This window comes from Osmia lignaria, chromosome 8, assembly GCF_051020975.1.
Source record: "Osmia lignaria lignaria isolate PbOS001 chromosome 8, iyOsmLign1, whole genome shotgun sequence".
NCBI lineage: Eukaryota > Metazoa > Arthropoda > Insecta > Hymenoptera > Megachilidae > Osmia > Osmia lignaria.
Genome location: NC_135039.1, coordinates 15,350,592 through 15,363,541, shown reverse-complemented (window position 1 = coordinate 15,363,541; position 12,950 = coordinate 15,350,592). Strand labels below are relative to the sequence as shown.

Here is a 12,950-nt window from a genome sequence, read left to right as displayed (position 1 = left end):
ACGCGAGCCGAGTAGTGCCGAGTGGGGCGCGTGGTGGGGAGCCTTCTACGCTTTCTCTTAACTACGGAAGAGCATCTATGCATGCGACTGTACAGAGCACATAAAAATTGAATTTTAACTACCTTTATAGTACTTTTTCTCCTTAAATTAATCCTGTAGAAAACAGCTCGAACGTTCAGTACTGTATGTAAATATTTAATCTCTAATTTTCGTGCAAGTAATTCCATTACACAAAAGCCAGTGGGGGAGTTATGATAAAAGGCAGGTTGAATGTGTAACAAGGTAAAAAAGAGGTGTACGAGAAGCGAACCTGCTAGAAGAAACTTTGAGGCAAAAACGTCGAGGTTATCTTGTCTGGCTTGTTCGTTTAGGCTAATGTCTAGCGGAAAGAGGAGGAAGGAGTGTGCGATGTAGAGCAGCTCGGCAAAAACTTTCCATTCTCTTTGCTCGGTATCGATGCGAAAGCGTGCTGGCAATGCTTTTCCGTGTTTCAACCGATTACTTGACCTCTTTAGTGTCAGCCAACTTGGCCCCAACTTTCCGAAATTGGTTGGGTCATTTTCAGTTGCTCGTACTAACTTCTAGCTTTACAGTCGCTAAAGTTTAAACGTTTATGTGTTCGTGCAATTGACATTGATGATAGCAATGGTAATAAGATTTAGTGCTTCATCGTTTGAAGGGTTTAGGTGATTTGTATGATTAAATTATTCTCTCGATTCTTCTATGAATTTACCGCTAACACAGCAGAAATCTCTAAGTAGAACAAAGTCAATTCCAGTTCCAAGCCGCACCAATAAATACTTTCTCTAATTTGAAACGGAAAAGGAAGAAGGAAATAACTAGTCAATCTGAAAATCATAATTCTGTTCATCGAGAAGGAACGATCGAAGCGTAACGCGATGGTAGTAAGAAAGAAGAGCATCAGAAGTCAAAGTTATTTGTAAGATGCTTTATTTTTCGCGACGCTTTCCGTTTGTGAAAGAAAACTCATCCCGGCGGGATTGGATTCCGATTTCTCGTCGAGCATAGAAAAAGCGGTAGCAGAGGAGGCGAATGCAAAACGGAGGGAGAGTGAAAGCCGACGCATTGTTCCTTTTTTCCTCTTTTTCTTTTTCTTTTTTCCTTTTTTCGCGACGCTGAATACGAATCGCGGCACGTGGCGTAGACACCTGCGTCGAGACACCACGTTCACCGACGGAAGGATAATTTTTCCCCATGGAAACAAACGCGCTACGTGCTCGGAAATCTCGATCATTCGATTCGATATCTCACCGTGGACTTTTCCAATTAGGACCTCGCGAAGATTCATGGTGATGCAACCTCCGCTCCGCTCTTCTATCTTCCTCTCCGGATTCCAGAATATGATTTTCTCAGGGATATATTATTTTTCAAAAATTACACGCTGTTACAAAATCCAATACTAATTTACGAACAAATTGGTGTGCCAAATAATAAAATGTCTTAAGTAGTACAATTTAGATAAATCCTCCCCATCGAATCTTGATAGCACTTGTTAAGATAATTTCAGTTTTCCACTCGTTCGTGTTTCGCCTCCTTGCTTTCTTGCAAAGACAATGTCTTATCGATCCGTCGAGACCTTGTTCAATTTAGATTACATCGTAGCGAAGTTCGGAAGGGGATAGGACGTGCGCGCAATTAAGTCTTAAAACACGTTGCTCCCTTAAGAGTACTTCCACGGCACGTTTACCAATCACGTTGTAACTGAAAATAATCTTCTCGATAACTACATATAGTTTCCTTTACAATCGTTATGTATCAGCTTGCTATAGGCATTCGTTAGAAAAAAAAAAAAAACAAAATAGGAGGAACCGAAAGATTGTAATAGCTGTGTCTCAGCTAGCAGTTAAAATGACTCGAATTAAGGTGGAATCGGAGCGTTTCAAAGCGGTGTGAATCGTAAAAGGAGGACACGCGGCGACGAGAACGGAAATTTCTTAGCGGGTAGGAAAGGAATGGGTCAATAAGGGACGGGACGGGAAATGAGAAGGTAACTTTCTCCCGTGATCGTTCCACTAACCGCGATATTATCGAGTCGAAGATTTCTATGTGTATCTGCTATATTCTACGCTCGCTTCGCAGATTTCCCTTCTATATACATTTTTATCCTCTCTTCCCGCGATTTGACCTCCATTTCCTACCTTTTATCTGTTTATTGAGTAGGTGAAAGAGGCAGATGTGTCTATCGGATATTCCCGTTGCTCTGTGTAGATAATTCGCAGTCCGCAAGATGAATGATGGAGTGTCTCAGAAAAATTGTATATAAAGAAAAGGGGTTACTTCAGTGCCGGATTAAAGAGGGATCTAAGGAGGGTTACAGCCCCCCAGGGCTCGCAAAGAATGAAAAGTGAAACGAAAATATTTTTCTGCAAATGAAAATTTAAGCAATCGACCTATCGTGTGAAACACGTAAATTATTAATTTCGTAATTCCTGTGGCAATAGCTTCCCTGACAGCATATTCTCAAGGACGTTGTCAAACAGTCGCGTTTGGTAGAGAAAAATATAGAATGCAGCTACCTATAGGGAAGGCTGGCTGCATTATTCAGGCGAGGCACAATAGGCTAGCCTATTACAAGATGCAGGCACCGTTGCTGAAATAAATGTGCTTCCTTTTGAACGAATGCTCCCAGAGACCCACTCGGCCCGTTCCGGCTGTTTTGTGCTTGTTACAGGTCTCGCCTCTTTACCAAGCCGGCCCTTCGAGGTGAAAAGCGAGAAAGGGTAGGGAAACGGAGGAAAATGTCGCTGGAAGCTTCCTCTTCCTTTTGCCCCTCGAGATTTTCATGCCTTTGCCGTTCTGTTGGCCGCAGCTCCCGTTTCGTCTGAATTATTTATTGCGATGGATATTCCAACCTTGGAAATAATGCATTTCGTATCCTCTGGAACTCCGTTGTAATTCTGCTGGATTATATATTATAGAGTTGAGTGGAGAAAATTAAGTGAACAAATGTTGTCTCAAAAATAGGTATCATACGTTGAGGTGGTGAAGATAATTTATAATAGGAACCTGTTTTACTAATTTCTTTACAATTTAATTTAATGATGTATAATTTTGTACCAAAACCTCCAAAGATTTAATTAGAAACGTGAATTCACGTTTAGCAACATTATAGGGAATCTATTATTTTCACGACAAAAGGATCGCCAAGGCTATTAAGTACACGCGAACTAATTAACTTACCAGCTTCTAGGCTGCTATTCTTCTTCGAAATCTTCCCCAACGATTGCCAGGAAAATTAATATCCGCGCTCTACGTAACTTTCTGTCATCTGGAAATGACAGCGACGAAAGTCCTTAGGAAATTTTTCACCCACCTTGCTGATATCATTCGAATGTACGTCATTTCTAATTACGGAAACTATTGACGAGTGAATACACGTTGTATGGCTTTCATTAGTATTTCGACCTTACGTCATTTAATTAATATTACGTAAATGCTGTGCAGAATTATTGTTTACCAAAAAAATTCAGCATACACATATTATTATACGTTTCTTCCTTGGTATCATACGCGAAGGATAGGGTCAAGATCCTCAGAGTACCGTTTCAATACTCATATTTCAGGGCCGATGTATACAGAAATACTGTTTAACGCGTGTGTAATTCCGTGACACATTTCTCTAATGTTTCCATGATTTGTCTTCCGGCGTTTCCTGGCAACGGTATCTGCAACAAATGAACGCCGTACGTTTGATCTTTTGTAATACACCAGACGAACGTTTCGCAAGTAGGTAGGCATTTATTCGTATTTGTCTAATGAGCACCAGGTACAAGTACGTCGAATGGAACATAGAATCGTAGCAACGCTTTATTGCCATCAATTAATTATCTACGTCGAGGGTTCACCGGTACCGTTATGTCCGGTAGGATTTCGGGTTCGTGGCACACCGATAGAAAGCAGGGGTTAAAAGCTATGGAACGTTATCTTGCCAGAGTTTACAGACATCGTTTCCCTTTTTTCGACCCGTTTCGCACGACCCTTTGCACCAGATACCGTACACTTCTCTCTTTACTGATGACTCAAAGAGTTAAGTTAGTTTCTTGGAGGATTAGATGATCTGTCAGAAAAGTAATGACATTGATTTTTTTTAAATTTCTCTACAAAGTGTACTTGTTTACAAAAAGATAATAGCAAAAGTAGTAATTATAGGTTTTTGACACTAATTAAATTTTCCATTACTAATAATTTATTATCACATGAAAAACTGAAATGGCAGTGTGGGAAAAACTGAACGAAGTTTCAAAGGTACTTAATACGTACGTTTCGGTAGGAAGGTCGTGGGTCGCAGATGTCTGACCCTAATCAGCATGCAGATGATACGTTTTGTTCCAACGCATCGTTAATTCGTCTATCAGGCTGTCGCTACTGGTTAAACATTACCATCCCATTCTCATCCATATTAATGAATGGAAATACAATGGAAATTTTTCATATTATTTCTCCTGATGGCAAGGTGCCATTCTCGATGGAACATTTAATTTCTTGTTCGTCGTAACGTCTCCCTAGACACGAGGGACACTGATTTAAATTTTTTCCTCCTATCTAAGGAATAAATTTAAAGCTTGTATGTGAAAGTGTAAAGGTGAAGGATACGTTGGTCAGAATTTTTAGGAATTGTGGGATTGTAGATGTAACAGATCCGTTGATTCTAGGAGATATAAATTAAAATAGAAAAAATTCAAGAATGTTGGCTAAAAAGAGATAATGAAACACTTGATCATTGTTTATTTATACAAAGTGGATAAGCAATTTTTCTTTTTTTAATAATTATGTAGAATAGGATCTATTTAATGAAAATAAACAAGTCACTGCTCTTCGTATGATAAATTATTGAAGAGTCATAGTCTCTGTAATACCATAGTGAAATAATTAGTTCTGAAGTATATATATAAGTACCTTGCAGCTGCTCGATCTAGCTGAATACATGTACCTACTTCATGTTAGTAATTACTTGTAAATGTTCTTGAGGATTAGTAGCGTTCAGTGTATTGTTTCTATCTTGTTTTAGGTAAGCTTCTTAGATCCAAGTTATTAACGTCTGGATTCGTACTTCTAAGAGGGATCTACGCGGTGAGTAAGCAAATTTCAAGGAATAAATTAAAAATAATTCATTTTCATATTTCGTCCTTCAACTCCTGCACGCTGAATAGAGGGTCATTTTAACCCAGTCTACATCGTATATTCGCATGTATACTATTTTTATGTGTATATGTTCATTTAAACGTACATATTTGGTATACAATTATAATAATATTTTTAGGGGTCAGAATGACCCTGTCGCATCACAAACGCTTCAAAAATTTGAAATAATCGCGCCACTGATTTTGGATAACCCTGTACATCGAATAACGTTGACAATATTCCACGGAACAACCGGCCTTTCATTTCACTGCTGAAATCAATTTCATGGATCGCGTTTTAACGGTTAATGCCGGTTCATGAATACAGCGTGTGTATGCGCATTGATCCTCGAAGATGCATAGTAGGTGTTCATTGTTACGTCGTTCAATGATTGATCGGTTTAAGAACAAGACTACCCGTTTCTATAGGCATGGATTTGCTCCGATTTATAACGTGATTAAGCTTTCGGTGTCGCGGCGGTAATTGATAATAGGAATAGGTTAATAGTGCTCTAAATAGAATCAATTATTTCTCATAATAGAGTTCGTAATGGCTCGGGGTCAAGTTGAGACTCGAACTTGATGCGACACTACCCGAACATTACCCGGCATTACCAGATGTTTCCCAATCCGACCCTATCATTATATGACCCAATACGAGTCTACTTAAAAAAAAATTTGTAAATAATTGAATTCGTGTGGAAATATTCAATTTAATCGCGAATCAGTAATGTTGCTTTCTAAAATATTTCCTGCTCGCCACGAAAAGTATCGTTTTGCCGGTTAACACGAAACAGTTTCTGCTTAAACAAGACGGTAAAACGAAAACCGCAACGTCGAAACGAGAGACAGAACAGTTAGACGGCAGTTTGGATATTCCAGCCGGTGCTCGAGAGTTTCGGGGAATTTTGTAGAAAATAACAGTGTTATTCGAAAAACGCGCTATTTGTCTCATCTGGTGGGAGAGAAACAAAAGGATTCGTGCTTGTCGCGTCACAAGCCCTTTTCAAGCGTGTAGCCGCGACGTGGAACCAGCAATGGTACAACAACAACGTCGAACGAGCGTGTCCCGTGTGCAAATGGCAAGGCATTTCGTGCATCCTTGGATAATATGCGGCGCAATGCCAAATGCCAGCACGTCTTCTGCGTGCATGACACCAGGCGAGTCAGCCTTGCAATATGCATGCGTGCAAGCTGCGCTCAGCACGCGTGCACCACGGCAAAATAAAGGCTGCGTACCACCGGTAGACAAAATGCTAAGACATTCTTGGAATACCATTGAAAAATTATTCAATCTTTTTCTGTTTGCTTATCAAACTATGCGATAGCTGAAAATATTGAAAATTTTTATTTTTAACAAATCTTATCTATTTTTTTTTTAATAATATATTATTATACATATTAATCGTAATTTCAAGTATTTTTAATGAGGTAAATCACAGAAACTCTTATCAAGACCGGATTATCTTTTTAATCTCTGCTTTGAAAATTAAATGGCTTGGTACGATGAAGAGAAGGGTTATAAAGTTTTTCTTGCCTTCTTTAAAGTATCTAACTGCCAAGAGGATGACCACTTGACACAACGAGTAAGCTCTGTAGAATCAAAAACGAATGACCCAGCGATCGTTTCGAACCGCTTAGTCAGCTACTCGAAGAAGCATCTGCACAGAATGTCCAACGCCGCGGCGTGGACGTTCCTAGATGACTTCCTGCGGAAAATTTCGGATACTCGATTTCACGGACGACCAAGCACGTGATATTACACGTACGTTGCTCTAATATCCAGTATTTCTTTTTTTTCTTCTTATTTTCTCGATTCCCATCTATTCTATGCAATATAATAAAATGGCACTTGGGCTGTATCAATTTAAATTACTAGGTATCCCAGGTTGTTCTGCGCAAATTAATCTGAAGAAATTTTTGCATTAATTAGTTTTATCGTTAGGTAATTTTGTACGAACCAAAGGCAGGACCGTGATCGCGCGTTGCATGCCAAAGGTTCCTTAATTTCATAAAATTGCAAAATAACTGGCGATAGGCACGCTTAGGCAAGGATTGAGACATCGATCGTCGTTTGATTAGAAAGTTTGAAGAAATCATATGCAAATGTTTTCTATGGAATTGCTAAATTCTTCCTTGACATTTCATTCAGTGAAAAATTTATTTTGATTTTGATTTTATATTTTAAATCAATCAGTCAATTTAAATCAGTTTTACTTTTTGAACGTGATATTTGTATTTGTGAATCTCTTAAGAGTTATGACTGAAGGGATTAATATAATTAAGCGTTAATTAACATATTTAATGCAGTGTTCTTTGTGCGCGATAATAATTAAATTCTTTGGAAAAATATGAAAGTGCCAGGGTACAATCTCTTTCTTTTTTATATTCATAGCAGCAATTCGATTGTAATGAAAGGAATCGAGTGACGAGTTAACCGGAAATGAAATAGCGTTCGGCCACTTTTATGGACGTTACACGGGTGTACTTGTGACATATTCGGGCTGGTGACTTTCCCCTTTATATTGAAATTATGTAGCATGCTTTTGATTTCGCATGATGTCACGGATATGACTTTCCTATTACACATACCATAGATATACAGTTCTAACATATGAAAGTTAAATTTTCTATTTTAAAATTACATGGACTTAGATTTTTTATTTCAAATCACAGTTGCAATTTTTGAAACTTGCACCCAGGGCTCTGCTATGCAAGCTTCTGCACTGTCGTTTTATTCCTTTTTTACATGTTTAAATTGAAAGTTGCTGATAAAAGTTTTCTTAAAAATATATTCTGTAATTTGTATATTTCTTAAGAGAATCTTTCTAAAGCCTTCATGGTGGCTCAACCCTTTAAGATACACTGCAGATATGTAAATGAAAGGAGACTTTAATTATCACTAATGATTTTGATAAGATCTGTAATAAATTACTCCGCATATTTATTATACGCATAATTAATTGTATAACATATGTGAGAGTACTGTTTTCTTTTAATTCCAACCATTTTCCTTAAGTCCATGTAAGTTTAGTAGGTATTTTATGACTCCTGGGCGGAAGTGCATATGCATAATTATATATAAACATAGAATCTTAGAACTCTAATGGAATACCTTATGGTTTTATGGGGCAATAATCAGTAAATTTCGAATTCATTTTCTTCATCATATTCGCTGTTATTCAAATGAAATTTAAGCAATGCATAGCTTGTTCAGAAACAGCGAGCAGTCTGAATTTTATTGAATTACATATTGCAAAGATTTCACGTAGCTAAATGTGCATAGTAGGGAACATTCCGTTTCAGTGGTTAATATTTTCTCGTTAAATATTGTTAGAACGTGGTTAAACGTTACCCAGAAATAAGTGTTCTACAAATTTCCAATAATTAACACCAATGGTTTCTCACTGTTCTACGAACGGGAATATTAATTAATGCATTATCGATCGGCACCCAAGTATGTAATATTCCAAGCAGATCTACCCCTTATTGTTTTTGAGAATCATGGTTGAATCCATAGCTCTCTTAACTTGCAGAGATTCAGATATAGGCTGATACTTTCAGGGTATTCTTTAAAAGAAGTTTCTTTCGCAAGGAACCGAATGCTAGACATTTTCACTGGCGACTGAGCTTATCCTTGCTTGGTATCCACCAATGCCAAGGTTGCAGGACAAACAAACGTAGGGTATACTCGAATCCGAGCACGTACGTCTGGTGTTTGTATATGCACGGCCTCTTCGACCTCACGGGGGCCGGTGTACCACGGCTCTCGCGTTGGTTTTATGGCTCGCAGTTTCACCGGGAATCGGCCGTATCACCCTGTACAACACCGTTTTGCTAGGACATGCACGATTTTCACCAGACACCGACGATTTCTCCTGACAGTCCGCGTCGTCCTGGGAAAAAAAAGGTACGCGCACCCAGCACCCAACTCTATTATGCCAAATGCATTGTCCGGTGAGTCCTCGCGCGGGACGTGACTTACCTCGTTTTCTTCCAAGTTTTTTTACCTATGATTTCTGGAAAAAGGAAACTCAGAAATTCCAGGATAAAAGATAACCCGAGGCTTGGGTACCTAAATTTTCGGGTACCGTATCACGGGAAATAAATTCTTTTGTCCCAATTAAATGAAAATGTTCCATAAATTATTGCCTCCATATCCCACTAATTGATGCCGGCAATTAGTTAAGCATCCATTCAAGCGACGCAACGTTAATCCAGATTATTAATGAGTCGTGTAAGAGGCAATGATACAATGCGTTGTAATTTGAAACTGAAAAGTATTCAGCCGAAAATTAATGGAAGCCCACTGACGGAATTTTTTTTTTCAACGGCCAAAGGCAAAGCAGAAGCGGCTGAAAAATAAAAGAAATTCAAGGTATTCGTTTCGCAATCCATTAACGAGGTGGTTTTGGGAGCACGTGTACGTGCCCGATGGAATATTCGGCGCGGATGCGAGGCCTAGGCTGGCTTAACGCCGCATTTCCAGAAGGACGGTATTTAGAGGATGATTTCGAGGCACGTGCCAGTACGCAGACCGGTGGTCATCGATATCCGGCCACGGCATTTTCAAAGGAGTTATTCAGCATGGTATGCTCTGGTCTGGCCGTTGAACCGTCTGGATAGAATGCCAAATCTCCTATTCCTCTGTACGCGTCTTTGCCTCTTTATCTACCCTATCCCTCTGATACGATCCCTGTCATTTGATTGGTTCTCTCTGTCCTCCTGTGTTTAGCACTTCGCTATGATTAATCGAACATCGAAGCTCAAAGTGGTGGCCGATGCATATCGATCGTTTCTACCGCGTTTCATAGAGTACGATTGTTTAATTAAACGAGCGGAACAGTACCTGACAGAGGTGACACTTTTCCGCATGAAATGAAATTCTTGCACAACATCTTCGAAAGTTTTAATTCGATCCTGCGTTCCCAGTGTTGTCATCCCATAACATGAAATAATGTTAAGTAAGGACAGGGGAGTAGATAACAGTGAGAGGGGGCAAGGAGACAAGCAGACAGTACCAAAAGAAGCGACGCAGAGTCACAGTAGGGAGGCTGGACTTTCAAGCGTAGGCGCGTCCAGCCCGGCATCGCTGGCTAAAAAAAAAAAAAAAAAAAAAAAAAAAAAAAAGTAGAAAGAAAGGGTGTCAAAAGAGGAGAAAAATGAGCCGGGGGGGAAAGTAAACGGAGAAATATTAAGGGAGATACGGCTGCTTGAAAACCACCCCCCCCCCCCACAGTAGCATTTCTTCAAATATCTCGAGAACTAATCAGTACCTCCACATGGTACCCTAATACTTTTTCGCGTGGAATGGGGTGAGGAATCATCTTGTGCAACAAAAATGATACATTCCCATTTAATAAAATTGCAATTAACAATTGCGCATGCGCTAATTTACGATAATCTAAGGGCCTACAGATGTCCGTCGCTTTTCCGCGCTCCGTTCTTTTTATCCGATCCCCTCTGTACACGTTGCATTCATTTTGCATTAGTGGGTAGAATAATGCTGGCGAACGCTTCAACCGCTGCGTTTGCGTGCACAACCCGGGGGTCGCTGCACCCCCATTCTTTTGAATGTTTTCGAACTGAAACAGGAGCGCAGGAAAATAGAAAACGCGGTTGGATAAAATTAGAATTTCAAACCCCTATGATCCCGTAAGGAGGGGTGGAAATTTATAAATGTTGAAAATTATACATTTCATATCCTCGAGCTGAAAGTAAATAATATTATTTATCGAGTTGATTGTAAGCACAGCAATCGCGACTACGACTATCGAGTAAATTGCAACAAATATTGAAAGCTATCGGAGAGAGAGTTAATTACTTTTCTCGTACACCGTTGCATGGGAATACTTTATACCGTTCGAAGGGCACGATCTGAAACGGTGGAAGCATCATCGATCCTCTTTTCTTTGAGAATTTTTATTCTCTGCTTTGATCGATCGATATCGTATTAATTTGTTTCTGTACCAGAACGAAACGAAGCGAAAACCGTTTCAGTCGTGTTTCTACGGAAAATAACGAGCTTTTATGAGCGCTTCTCAACTTTTAACATGTATTTTTCTTTGCCACGGAAAGAGAAACATTTATGAAACTCGAGCTTCAAATTCAACGCGAATTCCACCGGTTGGTATTATAACATTTTCTTTGAAGTAAAATAATGAAATCGATAAGACTGGTTTCAAAATTTTATAACACTGTTTATTTTTCAAATGCATTTTAATTTCATTCTGTGTTTCAAATCATTTTCATTTTCTTCATTTTACACTGTTCTTTTGTGTTAGAATTGTTTGTTCTTTCCTGTAGAAGATATTATTCTTTAATTTTATCCGTCTGTTTCTTTTCTTCTGTAATTGTCAACGCTTCCTTTTTTGTGATTTCATTTTCAATTGCCAAAATTTTGTCGACAGAGTCAGTTTTATATGCTATTGAATTTTTTAATTATTTTTAAGATTTCAAAAATAGTCCAAGTTTCAAATTTTAAGCCATTCCTAAAAAAATCTTCGAACGACGCAAGCGGTTACTATCGTAATAAAAATGGTGATTGCAATAGATTTGCAAGCATCGGTGTATTTAGATGATAAATCGCGAACCGAAAATTGAATATCGGCAGCGCATAGTTCGTCAGGTTTGTAGAAGCGTTGGGTGTTAATTGGGTTGCATTTATTAGCCCAGCCCGATCGTACAATTTCGCAATTACGAGCTTGCAATCGATGTTAAAACTACAGTACGTGCCAATAAAATCAGCGCAGCGAAACGTCGATAGCGAGACAGTGTATCGCTTGTAAGCAAGAATAAATTTAATATATACAACTCACCCTGTTGCAAACGAAGAACCAACATATATACAATTTTCCTTCGTTATTTTGATATTCTCGTTTAATAGAGTTTGATTGTTTGCTTGTGATTGTCGTTAAATCGAAGAATACCTCTTCAATTTAATATCAATCATTATTTGAACGCTTCAATTTATATGGTATGCTTGTATGGATAGGAAATGAACAAAATTTAATTTTATACGAATGGAAATATTATTTAATAGCAAAAGAATATTTTCTGCACGCAGCGTGTTCAGCTGAAAAATACCAAACGTGGAAATCGCAAAAAATTTGGAAAATGTTCAGAGGATGACCTGTTAATTAAAACAGAATATTTTTTACTGCTTATTTTGAAGGGTTTCATTTACTGCAGTCTGAAAGGGTATAAAAACCTTCAAATTTTAATTATTATTTTTTTTTATCCAAATGAATATAAGTATAAAATCGTTATTAAAATTATTTGTATTTAAGATTACTTGATTATAATTAACGTCATTTGCGGTGAGATAGAAATCTTCATAATATGGGTGGTACCGGAAATCAAATCTCCGTCTCATCCACGATAATTCGTCAGTATTGATTAACCAGTATGATTGCAGTGTCCCTTGGTAGAAGGAGGCCTGTATCGAATCGTTCATGAACATACAGCGTACCATGGTGTATCGTTGTTCCATTCGTAAGCTACCTCGTCATTCTCTCTTTCTCCCGATGACCATACACCACGGGCTTCCATTCGATATCGTCCTATATCGCGGTTCTAACGTATCCATTGGGATATTGCGTCCACCCATTTCCAGAAACTTTATACTCGGCCAATTTTATCGTGATATCGAAGGTCTGCTTGTTTCCACAGCTCCACGGACCATTTAACTCTGAACGATAGTAACTGGGTCATTTTTTACAAATACTCCATTTGTATATTTAAACGAAATGATGGAACTTTTGGAGTTGTCGTCTTACTTTTAGTAAACAAATTTTCACAATTTTTAAA

The 12,950-nt window shown here is 38.5% G+C and overlaps 1 protein-coding gene and 1 long non-coding RNA gene across 6 annotated transcripts in view; one reads left to right on the top strand and one right to left on the bottom strand.

Moving 5' to 3' along the window:
* The window catches only part of twin (CCR4-NOT transcription complex subunit 6-like twin), a 240,557-nt gene that overhangs the window by 5,595 nt on the left and 222,012 nt on the right, over positions 1–12,950 (top strand). The window lies entirely within an intron of this gene.
* On the bottom strand, positions 2,787–3,605 carry LOC117606697 (uncharacterized). Its single transcript, XR_004582033.2, has 3 exons — positions 3,479–3,605; positions 3,202–3,289; positions 2,787–2,918 (listed from the first exon to the last, which is right to left on the bottom strand). It is a non-coding gene; the product is annotated as an uncharacterized LOC117606697 (long non-coding RNA).